Genomic DNA, 24,183 nt, shown 5'->3' with positions numbered 1-24,183 from the left:
AAGACAAATAGATACGCTATATTCATTTACATCAAAAATTATCTCATCTAAAACAGAATTTATGTATCTTTAGTACTTCCCAGCTGGGGATGCTAGATTATATCTTAATACCAGGGCAGAATGACCCACAGTGCTTCTTGTCCAGATTGATGTTCTCCACAGTGTCCTGTCAAGTAGTTTCATAGCACAGACTTTTACCAGGGTTAATACACCCTGTGACATGTACTATCTTCCCTGAGGGTTTAGCCCAAAGCTTTTGAAGGTGGCACTAAATGTGCTGCAGTTACTTAGCTTACGTTTGAAGGTTTTTCAAAAGGGAGGATGATTTGAAGATTTATGCATCCCTGAGTTTCAGCATCTGCATTATAGTAATTTTGGAGTATTCAATAAAGCAACATCAAGCTGAGATGCTTTGCATGCAGAATGAAAATCTGAAGGAAATCTTAGGAATTTTAAATTATAAGGAGTACTACTTAAGCACAATCTTATAAGGTCACCTGAAATGCTTATCTATCTATGCCAAAAAGAGTGCCTAGCTCTTCTATCAATATATTTTCCTGTGACTCCTTAGGAGCATGTTGTGACTAGTCAACACTTCTAGTATAAAGTTTAAATCCACTAAAAAGCACAGGAAAGAAGGAGAAATCAAACTTTCTGTCTGGAACAATAGTAAAGAATGGGATTTGTACTTCAGCATCATTTCGTATTTGATGCGTGCTAGTTTTTGTGTGATGTAGTTTGTTTTAAACAAGGAACACCCCTCCTTCTCTCTCCCTGTATATATATTATATATATAGATACACACACATATATATATACAGATTTTTTTATTTTTTTTCTTTCCTTAGGGCTTGATCTGACACCCGATTCTTGAGAAGCTGAAGATGTAGCATACTGAAATAACAACAAAGATACTATTTAATTTCAGTTTAATCTGGATGAAACTGAACTATTCAGTATTGGTCTTTCTCCCTTCCTCTGTCTTGCTTTTTTTTTTTTTTTAACATGGGAAATACAAATGAATCTTGCCTGCTGGAAGTATCCCATGGAACAATATCAGTTTGCATTTAAGGAATATCAGTGGAACCAAATAGGACATTGTTGCAACACAAAAATGCTGCCAAGTGTTTCATTACAGTCCATCAGATTTATTTTGATTCAGATGATAGGATAATATAGGCAGGAGACCGGTAATTAGAACTGTGTTGAATGTTTGCATTGACTCTTAAATCCATTTGAATCAAATAAGTTGCTGCTTTAAATAAACTTTATCCAATCTTGAATCAATGTTGTTTTGAGCAACAGGAAGGTAGGCAGATACTTGCCGGATGTCTTCATCAGCCTTCCTTTCTCATATCCCATGAGCCCTGAGGAAAATAGGACAGAATAGAAACCCAGTTTTCTGGCAACCCTCAGTGTGAAGAGAAGGCATGAAGCCCGCTTGGTGGCCTTCTGAAAGATGGGAAAAACAGCTAGCTGATGCTCTTGCAAGGCAAAGTACAGCACAGGAGAAACAGAAACAGAAAGGAAGTCATCAACCCACTCACCTCCTGGGAAGGGCGTAGAGATAATTAGTGACTGTTTGCAGAGGACTTTTCTTTTGGAAAGAGAAAAGATAAATTAAGGAAAGATGAAAAGGTTCATTTATTGACATTGTGTACAAACGACAACTCTCCCTATGGAAACATTTGAATCAGATAGGGATCTCTGTGTGGGTGGGAAGCAAGAATTTATAGTCATTAAGGTTTTGTGCATTGCTGGGTGACCAGTGAAATGGCCAGCACTTTGTTCATGTTACTCAAATAAAGGTGAAAAATCCTCCAGTACCTGATGAGCTGAGCTCCAGGGGTGGATTGTCAATACAATTGAGAGGGAAGCCCTGTGGTATTAACAAGCCAGGTAGTAATTTTGAACATAGAGTTGTAGAATAACCTGGGTCGGAAGGTACCTTACAGATCATCTATTTCCAACCCCCTTGCTGTAGGCAGGAACACCTTCCACTAGACCAGATTGCTCAGAGCCCCATCCAACCTGGCTTTGAGCACTTCCAGGGATGGAGCATCCAGACCTCTGGGTAACCTGTTTCAGTGCCTCACCACCCTCATAGGGAAGTTTTTATTCTTGATAGATAATCTAAATCTACTCTCTTTTAGTTTGAAGCCATTCCCCCTTGTCCTGTCACTACATGCTTTTGTAAATAATCTCTCTCCATCTTTCTTGTAGGGTCCTTTCAGGTACTGGAAGGATGTATTCAGGGTTACATGTGCGATTTTTTCCCAGAAATCGGGATGACAGCCATAGTAGCCAGAGAGAAATCGACCTTTTCTTCTTTGGCTATATTGTGCATGGTGCATACTACATGCTAACCCACAGCATAAAACACAGAGACGTAGGCAATTAAATGTTGTTACCTTGAGCCTAAAGGCAGGTTAAATCAGTAAATCTCACTTGAATGGCAATATTTTAGTCCTATGCTGCCGATAGTCTATATAAGAGAAGGATTGGAAACAGGGTTATTTGGGAACAGAGATACTCTCCTGTCAGTTCACATAATCAACAAATTATCTGCTACAACTGTTTTCTTTCTTTAATGAAAGCACTTATGTGCTGGAATGGATTTCCTTGAGAGGCTGTGGAATTGCCATTGTTGAGGATCTCTAGAACTTGACTGGACAAGACTGAGCAACCTGATATAAAAGTGAGGACTGCTTTCCTTTGGGCAGGACACTGGACAAGAAAACCTCCAGAGATCCATCTCAGCTTCAATTATTCTATAATTTTAAACTATGATGAAATCTGAATTAAGGATGGCATTATATGAATAATATCAAAACTTCCTTGAAATATCCATTGCTTGTATAGATTTATTTCTCTAAAATTTATTTGAATGCTTAGAGACAGACCTATATTTAGGTATTTCAGTGAATCTAAGCCTTTTATTCAGCATGGTAGTTTGGTGAAGTTAGATCACTAGTAACATTCAGCAATATAAAATTTGGTTATTTTGTATCAGTGTTTTTTTTTCCAAAATCAGTACTTTGAAGGACACTTGATTGTTCTTTGATTCAGGCCACTTAATTCCAACCATAAGATATCTTTTAATAACTTCTTAATGCAGTATAATACACACAATAAATTATTTTATAGGGTCTATGTATCTCCCATCCCAAACCATTAACGTCAGTGAGACCATTTTAAGCTACTAGCTCTGTGATCTTCCACCAGCTACCAACTGAAAGGGAGATGCTGTGGCGTCCTCTGTGCAGGGAACACCTTGGCAGGGACACCTTCCACTAGACCAGGTTGCTCAGATGCTCTCACTCGTGACTTACAGAGTGATAGTATTCACATTTTAGAAAAAAATGAGTCCATTGTCCGGGATGGCCATCTTTTGTGAGTTCAAGGACATAGGGGGGTGTGAACTCTAACCCCAGACTGGTGTTCACAGAGCATACCCATGTCCTTGTGCCTGTGAGATCACAGTCAGCTTGGCTCTGTTTTCTCCCTGACACTGTCGACGTTGTCTTATTCCCAGTTTGGCTTCATCTACAAGTGAGTACTGCTGCCCTCCAATGATCACAGGCAGTTTCTAGGATGTCCCTTGATTTAAACTGCAGATAGTGTTGATAAAAGGGCAGTAACACTCTAAACCATGATAGAAGTAATCACAATGTGCAGGACTACTTGTTTATCTCTTACGTTCTGAAGAGAATAATATGTAACTTCAGTTGCATTGCTCCAGTATGGAATGCTTGACCAATGCCATATACCTGTATAACATCAGACCATCTCAGAACTGAATTTTCTTCCCACATATTCTGTTTGCACACTTTAATACCCTGTATCATACAAATTCATTGGCAATGAACCTTGTTACAAGCACTAGACTCTTCTAAATGAAAAAGCCTTTTTATATCCTATGTTCCCTTATTTGAATTTTAACCCACTACTTAAATGTAACATGTTGTCTGTGTGCAATAGTGCACCATTCTGGAAAGAAAAAGTTAGAGTCATAGGATGGTTTGTGTTGTAAGAGACCTTAAAGCTCATCTCATTCCAACCCCCGTGCAGGGAACACCTTGGCAGGGACACTTTCCACTAGACCAGGTTGCTCAGAGCCCCATCCAACCTGGCCTTGAACACTACCAGGGATGGAGCATCCTCAGCTTCTCTGGGCAACCTTCACAGTAAAGAATTCTGCCAATTCACTGCCAATACTTCACAGTAAAGAATTTCTTCTGTATATCTAACCCAAACTTCTCCTCTTTTAGTCTGAACCCACTACCCCTTTCCCTATTGTTGCCTTAAAATTGGGAGCAGAAAAACTCCAGACAAATTTACTAGAGATAAGATAGAGAGCAGGTCTTTAATGAAGGCTTTCTGGCGCAAGGAGTGCGAAAAGGCATGTGCCTCTGTGTCCAGGGTTTCCACAATTTATGGTCTGATCCGAGAACCACCCGCCCCCAGATCGTCCCACCTCCACCAGGCACACCTCCCTGGAAATTGAGTGGCAGGTCAAGGAGGTTTTGTTTGCTTTCTAATAAATGCATGTCAAGTTCCTCAGAATGCCATGATTCTTTATATACAAATACAGCCATAGGTCAGCATCGGCTTCACTCTTTGGGTCCTATTTTAAACTCACTTCTAACTCTAAAATGTATGCAGAAGAGATAATGTGAATTTCTAGCTTCTTGAAGACATTCAACCAAAATAACTATTCTGACTCTGCTGAAGAAGGAGAATGTACTTCTCTTTTAGTTCAGTGCTTAGAAGAGAATACCCTATTTTTAACAAAAGTTGTACTGGAAACATATTCATATCAAAAGCAAAAATGCATGACCAGCTACTGTGAGGGGAGTACATATGTAACTACTCAAGATGTAGTGTTTAATTTTTGCAGGATCTATCAGAAACAGCCACATTCAGTATGATCTGCTTTGTTATGTGTGTACAAAGCCAGGTCTTCTGTACCAGAACTCTGTGTGTGTGTGTGTGTGTGTTTGTGTATTTGTGTGTGTGATTATTAGCATTTCTCTGCTGGTGTACTAAAGCATTGCACAAGGGATCTGAGACACATTACAAGTGGATTTGAATCAACACAGACTTCTTTGAAAACATAAAGAAATAAAAAATTAGAGTTGTACAAACCTAAACTAAAAAATAGAAGCTTTACCCTGCATATGTTTGTATTGGTGCTGATGAAACATTTAAATGTGTCATATTAGATTGCCCTGATGACACAACTTTTCCCCAAGAGATCTATAAATGCAGATGCAATCCTCTACCAAAATCTTCCTTGCTTGCCAAGTACACTGGATCATTTCCAACATACTGCATAAATCCAGTCATATGTAAATACAATATTTTCTGACTAACTAAAGATCAAATGAAGTTGATAAACTTATCACGTGTTGGTATAAACCTACTGCATTCTACCAATGAATCCTCACAAATTCATCACTTTTGTCAAGGTGTTGCACATTTAATGCTACTTTGTTTTGAAGTTTGGTATTTAATTACACTTAATGTTGCCAAACAGACAGAAGTGGTGACATTTTAAACACAGAACTGAATAATTAGCAAATTGCTATTTTTATGGTCATCCTAAACACCCAGAATGAGTGTAGTCTAATAAACAGTACACGAGGTAATCTTTTTACAAGTAATTACAATGGCTTTACCTAGAAGTCCATCTTTCAAGAAAACAGCATTCCAGACAATGTGGAAAGCATTCAAGCTAGAGATCTTGAAATAATTAGGCATTTAATGGACTGAAATAAGGGCCAGAGGAAGGGGGAGCTCATTTGTTTTTGGTTTTCCGGAAAGCTTAGTATTGCAAAATATGCGGTATTGCTAAGTATTTGCTATTGCAAGCCCTTTCTAGAGCTATTGCTTGGAAGGTATGAAACAAAGCTGTGGTCAAAACCTGCCTTTTTTTCACCGTTCCAACTTTGTGCTGGGATTGACCAAATAGAGCTCTTCAGAATTAATCTCAAATTTGGAAATGGGAATATATGTTTTCTCACATCAGTGTAGAAACTTTAGTGGTTGTAGGAAGCAACTATTGATTTGTATGGCAGAGAAAACAAAGTTTGTTGAATGGGATAATATATGTTTGAAGTCAGAGGTATTAAAGCATCCTGAGAAGGTGTGTGTCCATGTGATGGACTGGGAAAATTGACTTCAGAAAAAAATACCCCTTTTGAAAGTTCATCCATAAATTGGCAATGAAACCAGTAATGCTAATTCTCAGCTCCCATTCTGTGTGTTGGTGATGAACTGATGTTGCCTCTCACATAATGTCCCTTTCTTCTCCCTTGGCATTCAGTGTCTCAATTCTTCTTCTTTAAAAAGCAGAGGAGCAGGAGTCTCACTTGGCCAACATGTTCTTCTTCCACCCTACAGTTTCACATCTGATGAAACCTGAGCTCATTCAAACACAGTGGTAAAAAAAATCTCGCTGAACTATCAGGATGCCATAGAATTTGCAATTTTGTCAAATTTTCAATATCTGTACAAAGCCACAGCATTGCCCAGGTGGTCCTGAGACAGACACAAGCTTAGTTCTGCTTACGGACAGCACTTGCAAAAAACCTCCAAAACACCCAAACATGTTAGAGTGGCATTTAGCATTCACTAATAACCTCTCTCACAAGGACTTTTTTAACTTAAGGTTCATACTGGGTTGAAACAATCATATGACTGCTTGGGAGTTGGACTGTGGGCCAAATTGACCTCTTCTGTGCAAATACATCCACCCTTTAACAGAACTTTTAACCTGTGGAAGGTTCAGTGAGTTGTGCAGAGATGTATGGGTGACTGCATGTATTTAACACGTTAATAAAACTTTCTTGTGGGAAGTTTGATCAAAACAATGAGCTGAGAAGAATATCTGATCTGAATTTTTCTGCCGTGAAACCATAATATCAATAGCTAGTGTACCTGTGTACCTTTGTGTTATTGTTTTTAGACCCTTACAATAATAACAAGTTTCCATGGCAGTTTTGAAGTTTGTTTGCATATGTATGAGTAACTCATTTCAACACTTTGCAAAACCACAAGAATATATGAATACACAATTGTGTTTCTAAAATTTTCGGTAAAAGGAATTTTCAGAGCTGTGAATGGAAAGGTCATTTTGTCCTGAGAGTGAATCCAATTAAAGTCTGTGCTGAGGCTAAGGAAACTAATTGGCATGTAGATTAAAACCAAACCCAAGCCTTCTCTGAGCATTTAAAGACAGACATGAATTCAGACAGTTTCAGGCGATGAATTTTCCAAGTTGTGTTGGAGGACTGTCTTAAAGTTGCATCAAAAGAAAAAGGAAAAAGTCATAGCAGAACGAGAAGGACGGGAGATTCATGGATTCATGTGGAGATTTTTTCCTGACACTGTAATTTCCAAAGCAACAACAACAAAAAACAACAAAAAAAATCACAGCCCTCATCATGAATCAATAAAAAACATCTTTCCATAACATTTTTATTATTCTGATAACAACAGTTTGACATTTTTGCTTTGGCTCAGTTAAGTTTTTCCTATCTATTTCCTGCCAGAAGAAAAAAAATTCCATAATTTTCTGCCATCTACTGGCAACTGTTTCTTTCTGATTATTAATGAATGTGCACTCAGGATCATTTCAAGTTGTCAATTCTGAATTTTACTAGACAAAACAGGATAATGGTTCTGATCATGTCCAGAAAGGGTAAGTTATGACAGTAATAACAAGAAACGTTTATTCTCTGGGTTTTTTATGATGAAGTTATTGATTGTGAAAGGTGCCACAGTGACAACCACAATGCGTGACACTTTTTAAAAGGTATCTACTGTATTCAGCACAGGAAACAACCTATTCAAATTCTGATCATACAAAAGCCTGCTGATTACCTGCTAGAGAGGAGAAATCTCTTCATTGGGTCTCTGTATGACCCCAGCTAGTGCTCTGTCCTTTGCATCTTAGACAAATTCAACCATGGCATTTTAGATCATGTGCTAATTGGACGATTTGCATGCAGTGCCCTGGCAAGTTTATTTTAATGACTTAGATATATTGTTTTTGAGACTGGAAAATGGCCTTCAGCCTAGTGTGTCTGACTGCGCAGGTTTATCTTTAATCTCACATGCCTGCTATTTTCACATGCTCCAAATACTTCTGCATGGAAACAAAAAAATTGATGTATTTCATAGTGATTGCCATCTATTTAAATCAGGTTTTGTTTAAATCTGATTAACTCTCAGTTTATTTCTTTTATATGTGCAAGTTAGAGTTGGGATCACTCTTCTCTTGAATAACACTATAACCCACCAAAAAATAAGGAAAAAAAGTTAATTTTAATCCAAACCATTTCATTGCATTATGGTATGAATGTTTGTACCAGGACAAGAGTGGGCTGGGACTGCATTTTCCACTCCTGATGTTTCTTTAAATTGATCAAATGCTTGCCTTAGGCACTGACGAGTCTACACAGAAGAGAAAAATTGAAGTGCTGAGCTTTGGGGAAAGGAGTTCAGAGGAAGCAAGGGTGGGTCAGAAATTTCCTGACATTTAAGCCAATCCATCATAAAACATAAACCAGAAAGAAAGTAAGCTTTGTTGAGTCTGATGCTTGCAGATATATGTTCAGTTGGAGGGTCCATGGCAGTTTTTCCATTATCTAACTGGTTTGTTTACTCCAAATAACCATGTTGGTTCCTTTTTTGTATAACCTATACCTCAGATATGTCATGGTGATGGTACTTTCATGCCAACAGTGACTTCAGACCAAGGAAATCGTGTTATGTTTGTGGAGGGGTTTTTTTGGTTGGTTGGTTGGTTGGGTTTTTTTGGTAAAATTTAACCAACAGAAAAGACCATTTTTAATGACTTGGATTTGAAAATCAGTTAATTCAAAATACCAAAGTAAACCTGGGAGTTCACATAGTAGGCTGGGGTAATTCTCTCTCAATTAAATAGACAAAGGAAGGTGGTCATGGCTTTGCAGACTGTTTGCAGGGGAGTGGTGGATCTGGGAGGCTCCAAACTAAGCCAGAGGTAATTGGGATCAAAGTTCTTCCTTGCAAACCGTAAGAGTTTTGGGAAGGGAGCCTGGAAAATTAATAAACATAAGATGGCCCTTATCTCAAATTTGTGAGATTTGCAATATCTCCTTCAGTAAATGGGAAAGAACAATATTATGCCAAACTTTAGGAGCTGAACAAAAGCCACAGACCACATAAAAGACATTAGTTGTACATGCCTGTGTAGTCACATGTAAACTATTTGTATGCTGGTTGTGCACGTGCATACTATATTTATCTTTGTGCAACTTCAGCTGCCTAGTCACCATATTGCTAAGCTCAGTGACTTTTGAGTGTATTCAGGCAAATGTCTCATTTCCCAATGTTCATTTTCACAATAGGTGCAGCAGAACAAAACCTAGGCTTTTACCACCCTAGTGAAAAATAGGCATTTTGTGTGAACTGGTGGAGTAACAGGAGCTGCAAGAGTGAGCACACATCCTTCTTTTGCCAGCTGTGCTGCACGGATAAGAAATCTTGGTAGAAGGTGTAGACATCCTTAACTGACTCATCTATTTTCTGAGTAAGCATGAGCTACAACCTCCCTACAAAAAACCTGTGAGTTAATTCAAAATGCTTTCAATTTTTAAGTGTTTGTTCTATCTGTCTGATTAAGAAAGTGTCTCTTCTAGCAATGCTGCAAGGTAAGAGAAGTTCAACTGGCCAGATTTTCTTACCTCAGGTGTTCATTTAATGGCTTAAACTGGGGCTTGTTCAAAGTTACAAAGAAAATGCGCAGATGCACTCTTACGTGGCCTAAGTGGTTTAGGAAAAGGATTCCTGTCACTCCAATTGATTTTGCACTGTGAGAGACGAAGTAGCATTTCAATCAGATCAGATGAGCAGAGCCAGTTTATCACTGCCACTGAAAGATGGACCTGTCTTGCACCTCCTATTCCCAGCCATGCAGCTCAACCTCTTCTTAGACTGTGTGAGAGCCGGTGCTGTTCACTAAATCAGCTGAAAAGCAAGAATAAAATATGTAGAAATACATTGTAATTTGATGTGATGCAAGCACTTCTGTTTCCCCTTTCCTGTTTCCATAGATTTTGTTCCATCTTTTTCAGTAACTAACCGTATGCTAAAAGACACATGGGAGGTTTTGCGTCTGAGTTACGTTTGCTTGAGTAAAAGTCCATATGCAGCAGGAAGCTGATTCTCTTGGCCTTTACAACTACTTTTGATGCACAGTTGGGAATTTTGGTGAGTCTGGTGAATCTGGATAAGTAAAACTTTTTTAAAATTTATTTTATTTCTTAAAAAAAAATACATCCCTTCGCATGAGCTGCGCTTCTTTTTTCATATTGGTTTACCAAATGATTTGATGCCAACTTTGGTGTAGCATGTCTTGTCAGATGGCATGCTTTTCCTTGTGTCAGAGGTGTGTTCTTCCCATGGTGTAACATCTACCTCTGTTAATTTGGGCTATTTGCTGTGAAAGAACACGGAAAGACAGAACAGAAGATACCACCGTTTATATTTGATGGTTTGAGCTGGTGATCTTATAGGTCTTTTCCAACCTAAATGATTCTATGATTATTTTCTTGAATAAAAGAGTAAGGTTTCCTTCAGTTACCTCCTTTTTCCCTTTCAACATATCTTCTACTTTCTCCTTTTTGTATTCTGCTTTCAGAAAGATTATTTTGCAGATGGAGAGAAGTGAGTATAGATCCTGCACTGTTAAACTCAGTCCTATAAACATCTGTCAGCTATTCCCTCCCCTGATTTCCTCTGGTAAAAACCAAGTTTTTAAACATGTGCATGCCTTTAATTTTCTTCTTTGCGCTGAAGACGTACTTTCAAAGGTTTTCTATAATTGTGATGTTTAGTAAATTGTTAAAAATGAAAGTTGATATTCTAAAGTAAGCATATTCCTTCAGAAAGTGAACAGAAGAAATTTCTTCACTCCTTCAGCTCCACACATCCCTTTAATGCTGTTAAGCTCATAATAAGCAGTGATAGTAAGTACAGTGTAAAATCACACCATCATTTGGTGCTATAGACTTGAAATTGGGGTTTGGGAGATCTTCCCTTTCTCTGTTTTTTTACTCTTTCCAGCTGTAAGTGTAATTGAATATTTTTTAAAAATGTAGATCACAAAATGTGATTAGATACTGGTGTCTTCTTTTTTGACCTCTTCAAGTGCTTTTACAAAATGTTTTAACACAAACCAATTAACAGTTGAAAGGGATGACCTAAGAGTGCCTTTGGAGAAATATATTTCCATGAAACCTTGCTAACCTTGTACCCTGTCTTGTCAATATTTCCATTACAATTTATTTGCTACTAGAGGCTTAGGTCTAAGAAAAAAAATGCAGTAATCTTGCCTCTTGTAAGTAGCTGGTTAAATGAATTTTGACAGATGACAACATTTTTTATAGAACTCAAATTAGTAATTTTTTTTTTTTTGATTCCTGAAATTGGCAAGGAGACAGATTTTTCTCCATCCCTGGACTGAAAAAAGTGAATTTTTTTAAAAAAACAGTTCTGCAGTAGAAACATATAATTATGTGTGGGTAGACTTGGCGTGGACCTCTTCCCCTTTAGGGATCTGAAGAAAACAAGCTTTTCCAAATACCCTTAATAATATACAGGTAAATAATGAGTTCAGGCCAAATAACTGCTAAATATGAGAAAACCAGCATATTTCTACTCCTACTACTGGCCAGAAAAAGATCAGTGATTACCCATATCCTGACAGTGATATTTTACACAGATCTCTCCATTGTTTTCAAGTGGGAGATCAGTGCCTAGGCTGATGGCAGGATGTAGACCTTATAAAGTATTTCCTGCTGAAAAGAGCACTTTGGATTATAGTAGAGGTTAAAATGTCATTTAATGAGCTGGATTATGAAAGATGGACTTCTACCTACTCAGGAGTAAGTATAAAGTGACATAAGATATCCTGATGTTGCAAAAAACCCCTAATCTAGCATATGCCCGTGTCAGTAAAAAATCTCCTTAGATTCCAACTAGAACTTAATACAGACAGAGGTTGTGGCAATAGGGAAAAAAAGGGCTGAAAAGGGCAGTACATTAATATCCGAGCCTCATTTATTTACTTTTCTGTGGGCATTCCAACTGGGTTTCAAATTGCTTGTATGTACATGATGCAGAAGGATACTAACAGCTGTGAGTGGGAAGGAGGGACTGGTGGAAAATGAGGAGGCAAAGGCTGACCTGCAGCCTGCGCTAAGTGAAATTAAGGCAGAAGACATAAGCATCTGCCGTCCAGAGAAAGTGGAGATGGGAAATTTGGGCACAGATGTTGCTGCATGGTTCTTCCGTAGCAAACAAGTACAATTATGCAAAGCATAATTTGCATCTTAATATCACTTTCTTAAGTTAATGGTAACAAACCTCTCCTACGAAGACAGGCTGAGAAAACTGGGGTTGTTTAGAGAGCTGGGAGTACCCTCCTTTCATCTGCTGATGCTCATTGTAGGCAGAAGTTAACTTACAGCCACGTGGGCCTGTTTGTTTACTCTAGTACCTGTATCATAAAAAACCTGATTGGAGTGAGGTGTGCTGAGATATCAACATGTTCTTTTAAATTGTCCTATCATCTGTACTTTGGAGAGGAGCAACTAATAAGCTGCTATGTTTCCTTTGTGCTTTAGTACATCTTTCTAATTAAAAGACATGGAATGGTCCTGAGTTCAAGAGGATTTTAGAAAGTAGGCAGCAGTTTCTGTCTTCTCTTGGCTGTATAGTAGTTCTCTTTAGGTGGAGGGAAATAATAAAAGCAATCTTTAATACTTATTTTAAATTGGAAAATATGCAGGTTAGTATGGGTTTTTTTCCATATCCTAATTTCATCTTTATAGCTTTTTGACTGGAACCATGTGAATATTTTAGGAAGCAATATAAACTCCCTGCCCAATAAATTCCTAGCAATATCCTTCAGTTCAGAAGATGGCACAAAATTTAATTTTGCTGTTTTAAAACTTATCCATTTACTGGGTTATAAGTCCTTCCTAATTTCTACTTTCTATTGTAGTGGTAATGGCTGTAAAAGCTAGGTCTGGGTTTTCTTTTATTTCTGACATGTGAGATCTACTGTGGACTTCGTCTGTCAAGCTCCCAGGAGCACCATGGAGTTTATTGGCAGATTTTGTAACACCATGTCCTGGTGTCACATGGAAAGGGGCAGAAAAGATGAATTTTCTGTCCAACCTGTATTAATTTATTTTTTTTGTCGATCAGTGTCCCCCAGGAGGTGAAAGCCTTTTAATGTCCAAAACAGTCTGTTAGCTTCTCACCTAATGAGACTCTTCCTTAACAGGTTCACTGAGACAGACAGGACATTTGATACCTTTTTAAATAAAGACTGTCCTTAATAGCAGTAGGAAAACCCCTCAGAAAGTTTTATTTTGCTGTCGACGAAACTGTCAGCACCTAACAGAGTCACTCTAACAGTTCACAAAAAACCATGTTTATTAATACAAATTTGTGACAACTTATAGGGTTTGTGATAATGTTTAACTGCAGAAGTTATACTGAAACCATGTAGCAACAACAAGAAGGCAGGGCATGAGCACACGCTCTAAGGCAAAGCAACTTACAAAGAATATTAATACGGCAAAACCTAAGCAAAAACTCTAAAGCAAAGCCACTCACAAACCACAGGCTTTAAAAGAACTTACAAATAACTTACAAACTTAAAGCTATAACTTAAGCCATGCCCTAAAGCAAAAGCAGCCGACAAATAAGATGACTTACAAAGAATAAGTAAAGCAAAGCTTAAGCACCCTCCCTAAAGCAAAAGAACTAACAAAGAATAAGTAAAAATTTTAAAGTACTATGGAGCAAATATAAAATTAGTGTATGCCTATAAAGTGATTGCTCATCCCAAGGCATCCCCAGAAGGTGGAGGGAGAGAAAGGTAGCCCATTGGTTACCTCTACAGAGTGGATGGAACTTCTCCCTGATTTTTGTTTAAGTTCAATCTCTTTTTATACCTTTTTCTCTAGGCAGTTTGAGTGGCTATAGTAAATAAACTAATTTTGGGGTGATAGACTGATGAAATAGGCCCCAGGGTCCACTTCACGAGTTCCCGACAATCAGAATGTTCCCCAAAAAAGTCCATGTTGTCTCCCTATCACTCCTTTCTTCATTTTAATCCTTTTATCAGTTTCTGGGAATATCTTCTGAGGTGCAGGGTTTTTCCAGGAAACTATGAGGAGCCTTTTTTCTTCTTTTATGTGGTCTTATCTATCACCTGACACCTGGTTTCAGCCAGGACAGGGTTAATTTTTGTAGTAGCTAGGAGGGGGCATGGTTTGAACCCAGAAGTTATTCTATACCACCTTACATCATTGCCAGGGGTGGGAGGAAGGGAGTCTCTTCTGGGGTTGGCATAGCGTAGCAGAGGGAGCAGTGAGGTGTCGTCTGTTGTCAGGGAGTTTCAGTGTGAATCTTTCGCCTCTTTCTTGTACCTTCTTTCATTAGTATTGTTGCCCTTACTGTTTGTTTTCTTATCTCATTGCTGTTTCCAGTAAACTGCTCATATGTCAACCAGGATCTTCACCTTTTTCATCTCCCATTCTCGTCTCCATCCTGCCTCATGAAGAGGGGGAGGGAGGAGTGAGCAAGTGACAGTGTGGTCTGGAGACTCTCAGTGGGAGCACTAAACTGGGGAGTACCATTCCTAAACCATGACACACCACTGCTTAATAAAGTACCTGAGAATGCTGGAGGGCAAAAAAAGGGAGGTGAATGAATTTACTGCTATCAAAAGCCTGTATAGTCACTGAACTCAGGCACTATGTAACAAACTGTCCTTTCCTGGACTGTAAGACTTTGAGGTCAGAAGGTTGAAAAGCATTCCAGGAACAGTCTGTTGTGAAAGCCGTCATTTTGTGTTCTGCTAACTGGAATCGAGGAGCCTTGATTGTCTTTCCTATTTCATTTATTTATTTGCATATATCAGCAGTATCACAAAACTGTTCTTCTTTCATCTCTGTAATAGCAGGCCTAAGTAGTTTGCTTGACCTCTAATGAAAGTTTGTGGGAGGGAAAGATGCCAAAGCTTCTGCCCCACTGTTCATAGCTGCAGCTTTATCTCATCTTGTGGCTCTGAAGGCTGCTCGGCTTTCCTCAGAGAATCAGAAGTGAGGCCCCACAGGGGCATTGCTGTCTCTGGGCTAATGAAGGAATGAAAAAGGGAAAAAATTATCGTAATGATGATTCTTCAACTTCTCAGTTACCAGCATAATCTGCCTGGATTGGGAAAACATTTCCTGAACTTTTAACTAAAAAGCAATCTGTCCTCTGTTTGTCTGTCTTTCTCTGATTTTTCTTCCTCTCTAAGTCATGGAAAATAGAAGTTCAAATAGCCTAGTACAAGATGTGCTATACTGAGAAATGATCTGTTTTTCTGTCATAGGTGGTATTCAACGTTAAAAGAATCAAAGATAAAGCGCCAATGTCATCCAAGCAGAAAACTATGTTGCTTTGACTGAAGGGCAAACCTTCACGATCATATAGCTATTACCCTGAAGTATTTTAGAACACCAGAAAGTAAGTTTTAATGTGGCTACCATTGTCACCTATCTGTGGGTCAGCTTTGCCTACCCATGCACAAGCTGAACAGTGCCTCACTCCAGCTCTCAGGTAATTTGAATAACAATATGAGGGGTGGTTGAGACCCCTGGTGGCCTAGTGGTTAGCATGCAGGACTCTCACTGCTGCAACCCGGGTTCGATTCCTCGGTCTCCCGGGCAGATGGAACCTGTTAGCCCTGTGAGGCCGTCCATCTATGAGAAGGTCACTCTAAACAAACCTACGTCCTGAGGACCTCACTGCCATTGTCCAAGCGTGCTTGGCCCCGGCAGATGAACCTTAGGATTAAAGGGTGGGCTCAGTTCAGCGCAGGCTGTGTCTCACCTAAAAAATCCATTGCGCAGGCTGGAAAGGTAAAAGACCTTTCCCCATATCTTCGTTCGCGAAGACTGGCCATTATGAGGGGTGGTTAACCTTTCACTCCCTGTTCATAGACTTCTGTTTGGATTTTTGCATTTATAGGTCCACACACTTTATTTCAAGTTCTAATTAATAATTCCTATCTTCTTTTTAGTCTTGGAGGAATTCCCACTGCTCTCTGCTGTGTTCTTTCACATACTGGTGCTGATCCAAAGGAATAAAGCATTCAGCAGCAACTAGAATCCCACACATTTGGCTTTTTCCTTATGTGTGTGCAGTTGTTTTCTTTTGCCCGATATGTACAGTTTTGGTACTCTGGCAGTTTAGTAAACCAGAAAACCCTCTTCTATTATTCATTTGGTTTCATGTCTGCTTTATCCCTTAGCGTGTGCAGGATACCTTTGTTCTAGAAACAGCAGTGTTCCTTCTCTGCTGATGCGTGCACCACTTCAAAGTAATGATGGTATTATCAGCCTACAAAGTTACACTTTCCTGACCACTGCTTATTAGTCAGATAACGTTAATGGCTTTTGGAGTCTCTAATGCCTACTTAACATTGACTTCTTATTCCAAGCTGTTTCTTATTCCAGCTGATTAATGTTGAAGGAGTCATGGGCTCTCTGTTTCTGAAAAGCAGTTTACAAAAGATGGGACACAGGAAAACTCGCTGACTATAAATGGTAAATTTGGGTTCAATGTGTAGGGAAAAAAATAATATAACCCACGCCAGTATATTTAACATAAGGCAAAGCTAATTCCCTCAGAAGAGCTATTAGGATACCTCCCCATACAGGCTTATTTGCCAGCCACTTGCTTGTGTGGCCTAATACTACATGCTGAAAATGAGGGGCCAAAACGTGACCATACTTTCTAAACAAACACTGTGGTCACCCCTGTGTCTAACTGTAGCACACCTGTTAGCAAGAGTAGCCACTAGCTGATTCCAAATTTTCGACCTTTGGGCCCATGTGAGGGGATTCGATTCACATAATGTAAACAAGACTACTATTTAGATTAACACTCTCCTCAGAATAGGTAAGGTGGGAAAGATCCTGAGTAACCTAATGCAAATGTTCTGTTCCTGTGGTCCCAATTTCCTTTCAAAGGTCTGTGGGACTATTGATGTCAAAGAGAACTTCCAGAAGTAGGCCTAAATTCATTAGAAACATCATCTCCTGAGTCACTATCAAATTAAGCTCTGTACAGCAGCTTTCAGAATTACTTAATATGTCTTCTTTGAAGACAAAATGTCCTGTGATCCAGAAATTTGTGTTTCTTGATGCAAACTGGTCAAGTTTCAGTAACCTTTTATTATCTTGTGTGAATACAAAGAACTCTGCTTGAGATAAATTTGGCCTAATAAGGCCATAAAACCCCCACAATATTTGTGCATAAAAAATATTTATACATTTCTTAAGTGTTTTGCCAATAAAACCCACAGCAAGGACAGACAGACTAGAGCAATTAGCAGGAAATGTATCATTAAAGTTATGGAAGAGGCTGCTCTCTTACTGCCCATGTCATGGGCAGAGAGATGTGTTTTGGACTAAACTGAGGAGCAGTCACAGTTCCCACTGAATAAGAACAACCAAGTCTGCTTAGGGGAGTTGCTGTTGGTCAGTGTGAGTGCATTTTGAATAAACTCTGGATTTATGGGGAAATCATTAAAAAAGTAAGGTTTGTACATTCTGAGAAAAGAAACTGTTTGTTCCTTCCTTATCTTAACAGTGCCCAACATTCCTTCCCTGTGTACATACCCTTTGTTCTTACACTGATGTGACCATGGAAAAACAAAGCAACTAGTGGTAGCAAAAAGGCAGAACAGCCTTTACAGGAGAATGGAGGGAAGAACTAGCAGAGACAGCACCGGGGTGTGCATGATGATGTCTATAGATCTGCCTGTTTCCAAATGATTAGCTTAATTAACAATTGCTTGCTCTGCATGATTGTCAGAGATTCTTCTTGTGAAAAATAGCCAATAGAAGCTGGCTTCTTGCTACAAATAAAGAGATATTGAATTTCTTCCCTTTCATAAAGTTGCAAATGCTTTAGGGCAGTGATGTAGTGTTGGTTGGCTGTGTGGAGAATGTAATCCTGCCTGTACAGCTGTACACCTACACACTAAACAGGTGAAGATTCAGTTGCATGGATCCACCTTAGTGTTAGAAAATTGGTGCTAAATTTGGGTTAGATAGGGAAACTGATGATTTAGTGCAGCTGCAACTCCTGGACTTGGGAGCTGCTGAGGCACCTCTGACCTGCAAGGATGCTGTCCATCACCAGGGTGCAGTATTCCCCTCTCCCACAAGGTGTAGGCAGTCTTTTCCCCCTGATGTGGGTCTCTCTGTCTCAAGGTTTTGCTAGTCCAGAATATGTCCCAGGGCTCCAAGAGTGATTCTGTCAAGAGAATATTTACCATGTGAAATAAGTGTTTGGACAGTGCTCTTAGGCACATGATGTGATTCCTGGTGCTGTCCTGCACAGGGCCAGTAGTTTTACTCGATGATGCTTGTGGGTCCCTTCCAACTCAGGGTAGTCTATGATTCTATGAAATTATCCTCAGCCCTTCTCCATCTTACTCCCTCTTCTTTCCTCTGCAGTCCCCTGGAAGAAGGACCTTGCTCTTAAGGGAAAATCCAAGTGCTTTGTGGTTGTCACCATCTTTTCTTTCCATGTAGGCCCTGGCACAAAGGGAGCCTGGCCCTGCCACAACACAGCACCAAAGCCACCAGTCCCAGTAAGCAGCAAAAATAATTACACCCTCAACCCTTCACCTCCAAGCTGCTGCCCTCTGGGGTATTTTCCATATTGCAGGTACTTACTTCTTCCACTTAAAGAAGCTGAAAAAATGGTTAGGTGGTACATCTCCTGCATGGATAATCTCAATGATAAGGACTTCTAATCACCTACCCGGTTCCCCACTGGAAACAGAAGAACACTTTAATAACTGCAAAAGGTAGTGACTAATTTCTCTGTACCAGAACATACGGCTCAGCAAAAAAAACGTTTTAGTCTCTAACCATGAGGTGATCTGTGCTGGTAAACTGCAATACTTTATACTAAGGCTTGTTGGAATTAAAATATCACCATTATGTATGGCAGGAATCCTACTTCTGAGGCTTGCCAATAGAATCATGAAAGGGTAAAACCAAAATTTACAGGATTCATTCTCAGCTCTATTGCTTTTCTAAAGAAGGTCCTCTAATGGATCAACGATACTTGCTTTTCAGCTTATATATTACAGCAATATTAGGTTAAATTTTTCATAAAGGATTGTATTAGCAAACCATTTTCTTTGTGCATAGCTATATTTAACAGAGGTTTTGTTGTATTACATGCAAATTATTTTCTGTCTCATGCTTTAGGGGTAAACTCAAGTATTTGTGATTAGGCACAAAAGCCTGATCAAGAATAAGCACAAGTTTCTTTGCAGAGAAACAGATTTGGTTTGGGGCAAGCTTTCTTAGGAAAAAATATGGGCTAAATCCTTTAGTCTCCAGTCCTGCAGGTGTTTTTACACAAATGTGATTGTTTGCGGGGTAAAGATTTGTTAGGCCTAAAAGCCATAAAAGCATTTACTTCAGTAACTCTATAAACAACTCCCAAATAGAAATTAAAAATCATCTATAAAATTATGACAAATAAAGATCAAGAGCTAAATAAACAACATGTTGGGTGACATCTCTCAGATTAATGATTGGTAATAAAAGGAAAAAAAAAGAAGTTTACAACTTCTAAATTTTTCACAGTTTTTCTTTTACACATTCTAAGTGGAGGCAGATTCACTGGTTTAACATCTGCTAGTGACATTGTGTTTAAATTAATAGTGTCTATGTAATTTAGAGCAAAATGGCTGTTCTGTCGAATTTATCTTGAGGTAACATCAAACCCGAATGGTCTCTGGTGGAAATCTCAATAAATATTCTGTGTTTGCTTTCTTTCAGCACATCAGTTATAACTATGTGTTCCTCATTTGCAGGCAAATATTATTACATGTTGGATTAGTGGGCTAGGACCGCCTGTTTACTTCCCTCAAATACTTACCACATCTATTTTTTATAGTAGTCTGCAGTCTGTGTAGTGTGATCTGTGAAAAACAAAGGAAATCTTCACTATTATTGCATTAAGTTTCTGGTTTAGTATCTAATTTTATTGCTAAAGAATATATTTCAGGCTAATTCTAATGTAAACGTTTTTCATTTCTGTGAAGTAAAAGATGAAGCCAGATTATTTTTCCTTGCTAAGAATATTCATTACCCTTTTCAATTTTTGTTTTAGTATCACAGTGTATTCATGACATTATTTTAAAAAAGTAGGAAATCAAACCTTGTGTAAAGATACTGGTTCTGATCTGGACATTTAACTTCTGTGAACTGTAGCATAGGTTTCTGCTGCCTATCCAAAAATGTTTCTAGCTAAACTAAAAGCCAACCTCAAAAATAGTGCTTTGAGCAATACACTACTTCCATATTTCTAGGGAAAAGTGGATAAGAAACTTCTGGAAAAGTTACTGTTTCTTATACATATAGCAAAAAAAAAAAAGAGTCAATCAACAATGTTGCAACCTATTTTATCATGTAGCATTTTACACTCTGGGACCATATCCCTAACAACTGCAAGACTATAGAGAGTTATGGCAGCTGAGGTTTTGGCAGTATTTTCCAATTGTACACCGTATTACAAGTGGCATGTTATTTCAGTGCTAAAGTTTTATCATGTACCTGAAGCAGATGGAATATTCTTCCCAATGTAGAAATAAACAAAACCCATGAAATACTTGCCGTCAATCACTGTAAATAGTTACCTCAGGTTTATTTTCTTCCCAAGGGTGTTGTTTGCTAGAAGATACGACACTTTATGTGTACTAGAACAGACAGTATGTCGCCGTTGTACTGAGTACGTGATTAATAAAGAAGGCTATTTTTAACAACAAAACAATGTGCTATATTTAGAGGTAAACAGCAAAGGTATACAGATTTAGACATACTAAAATGCTGTAGATGATCTTGAAGAACACAAAATCTAATTTTTTGTTGCTTTGAACATAGCTATTCTGGTAAATTAGGTTAATGGGAAAGTCACTGAAAAAAAATCCCCCTTGTTTCTTATGTTGCTAGCTAATTATACACTTTAATGGATGAACATAAGAGAAACTTGAATAAGATTGGTTTAATTAGTTTGAATGTGATTTTTAGTTGTCCTACTTGATAGTTCCCTAGGATTTAATAATGCTGATTTTGTGGTTTAGATAGTATTTCATAACTCATTTATGTTGAGATTGGCTTTTTCTAACCCCACAAACTTCTGATCATGATCATATCTTGGCCCAATGAAAATGGATGATGCCTTCTTTTGGGATACCTTCTGGAAAAATGAACACTTTTTAATGTGAATAAAAAAATCTGATAAAAAATGACAACTAATCAACTGGGTGCTAAATCGTCCATTGTTTAAAGTGCGTCTTGCATGCTTTTAGGTGTTACCTTCATGAGGGATAAAAGCACGCTCCTCTGCTAGAACTCCTGGATGGTAAGAGCTGCTAGATCAAAGCACAATCATTTTGATGTTGTCTGTTAATATCCAGCCTGAATCTAAGATCCTGCAATGAATACAGCATAGACACAGCCTTTGCAACTGGTGAAGTTTGTCTTCATGGGCTCTGTTGCAAGATGGTAGGCCTGAGGCTCATCAGTGACTCCTAAGCAGCAAAGTCAAACCCTCATCCTACAGATGGCTGAGCATGTGGAACCATGTAATGAGATTCACTGAAATCCAATAGAACTCTGTGTGAACATCAATATAGCACTGCTGTCTCTGTGTGTTGACTGGCAGTATTCAGGCCTTAATTTGTTAATCTGTACTCCGTATAGATGGTATTTCGTACAAATTTTAATGTTTCATTCGGGCCATTGTAAAGGAGTCATCAAATTGTATGGTAAATGTTTTTTGCAAATGTGAAGTTTCTTGGCAGATGCAGACTTGAAAAATCAAATAAAGTGAAGTAGAAACCATATGTATAAATATTGTTCACAGCAAACCCGTATAAAACCTTTCCTTTGGAATAGCATGATTATAGTCGCGGAAAGGAAGAAAACCAATAATTGAAGCTTCAAGAAAAGAGTGAAAACAGAAGACTTCAAGAATTTGGCTTTATTGTTATTTTTGTTGTTACTGTTGCTGTATTGTAAAGTCACAAAAAAGACTGTATAGCGTTGAAATATTGTACTGAACAAAGATGGAAAGTTTGCAAGACATCACAGAAAGTGAATATGACTTGAAAAGCCTAATAGATTTTTTTTTTAATGGTAGTGATATTATTAAGGTTTTTATAGTAATTTTTTTATATATTTAAATAACTATGAACCACAATGCATTTAAAACTCTAGTGTTTCTTTGAGTCAAATGTAACATTTTGTTCTTGATGGATAACTTATGCTTTTGACTTGATTAGGTAAAGTGAAACTAAAAGGAATTCTGTAGAGATATAAGTCCCTTTTTTCTTTGCTGCAATTCTCAGCATTTTTTTGAAAAAGGAAAAATATGCCTTTTATTTCAAGTTTTAATTAAAGTTTTGAAGCAAATGATTGAGCATTGTTATGAAGATAGTTTCCTTCCTAGTTTCACATTTTTTCCCATCAAATAAGCTTTCTACAAATATACAATGCACACCTAAAACTGGTGGCAGACAAGAAATATATGAAGAAAGATATTGGTTGTGCAAGTGTCCTTTTAATACATATATGTATCTGTGATGGTCCAAAGTTTTAATCTTACTCTTTTTGTGTAGATCATGTTATGTAAATAAATTTTTTCATGTTTATAATAATAGAATTTCAAAATGGAATGATATGTAACATTGTTCTCAGAAGTAGTGATGAGTTTAAAACATCTAACTTGCAGAACACCTACTCTTGCAGAATTGAATCTTTGGTGCATTGATTTTTCTATTACACTAAATGCTGCCTTTTCTGTACTCGTTATTGCATTCCAACACCTTTTTCCCTAACCTCACATTCCTGACTGATAATTAGTTGCACACAGTGTCTTTTTTAATATATTGTTTGGCACTCTACACTGTAAAGCGATAACATCCATCTACTAAAAGTACTTTGGAATACTTTTCACTGCCAAGGGCCTTGGTCAGATGTGCATTGAATGATTAACTCACCAAGATTAAGACTTCCTCAGGTGAACTTAGAAGTATTAAACCCGATCAGGTAATTTGAAGTTCCAGGAGAAGGTAGTCGCTTAACTTGCCTTTGGACATGCAAACAGCTGGCCAATTTTCTGGTCCATGCAGTTCCTGCCTATGGAGCTGCTCACCTGTCCTCCTGATGGAGGCTGACATGAGAAGAGGGAAATAAATATTTGACATACAAGGAAGAACCCACCATTTACAGTTAAGATTCTATGATCTGTAATCATTAACTTTATTTTCTGGTCCAGGTTCTTTCTGGTGCCCATCATCCAACAGGAACTGCCAGCTGTAAAATAGGGCAGACTGTCTGACTCCACCTTGACTCCTGAGTGACCTTGCAGACTACAGGTGATGGGGCTGGGGGCCAGGGACCATCTGCTGCAGGCAAGCAGAGTCTGAATGTTACAGAGGGGGAGGTTGTGAGGTTTACAGGGAGGAGTTTGATAGCTCTTCCAAGAAAAAAGGCACCTCTGAAGTACTGGTAGTAGGGCAAGTTGTGCTCTGAGAGCCTTTACCATGGGTAGTTTGTGAGGGCCACCAAGAGATGAGAGCTGGACAAGGCACTTGAGGAGGTGTGCAGCATTAGTGCCTCCTAATGCCACTCAGTGACACTGTATTGAGGCCAGTGAAGTGCACTCCCACCCCATTGCATTAGTCATTGCTGACTGATGATGGGTAGAACACAATTTCTCAAAACCTGGATTTTTAAATGAAGAATGAAGGACAGTAGTCCAGAAGTGTAGAAAAGTCAATTAAAATTCATAAAACCAAAGAGGTTAGTATTTACCTGCTTAAACCTGCTTAAAGTCTTGTTGCTATTCATATAAGGAATTATATAATTATATAATATATCTTTAAATATATATAATTATTATATATATACTATATATACTATATATATAAATTATACAAAAATATAAGGAAATTAACTAAATGGTCTTTGTCTTTAGTTCTACAAAATTCTTAACCTTGGGCATCACCTAACAAGAGGATGTGTAGAGAAT

At 38.3% G+C, this 24,183-nt stretch overlaps 1 long non-coding RNA gene across 2 annotated transcripts; it reads right to left on the bottom strand.

Annotated features, from left to right (window-relative positions):
- Positions 1 to 10,332: 10,332 nt before the first annotated feature.
- On the bottom strand, positions 10,333 to 23,326 carry LOC113966587. Of its 2 annotated transcripts, none has more exons than XR_003533880.1 (3): positions 23,150 to 23,326; positions 20,026 to 20,068; positions 10,333 to 10,489 (listed from the first exon to the last, which is right to left on the bottom strand). It is a non-coding gene; the product is annotated as an uncharacterized LOC113966587 (long non-coding RNA). The 2 variants fall into 2 exon arrangements; XR_003533879.1 differs by lacking the exon at positions 10,333 to 10,489 and adding an exon at positions 15,014 to 15,203.
- Between the last annotated feature and the right edge of the window lie 857 nt (positions 23,327 to 24,183).

This window comes from Neopelma chrysocephalum, unplaced genomic scaffold (genome assembly GCF_003984885.1).
Source record: "Neopelma chrysocephalum unplaced genomic scaffold, ASM398488v2 Primary Assembly neopelma1_60, whole genome shotgun sequence".
NCBI classification, from domain to species: Eukaryota; Metazoa; Chordata; class Aves; order Passeriformes; family Pipridae; genus Neopelma; species Neopelma chrysocephalum.
This window is presented reverse-complemented; position numbering and strand designations above follow the sequence as displayed.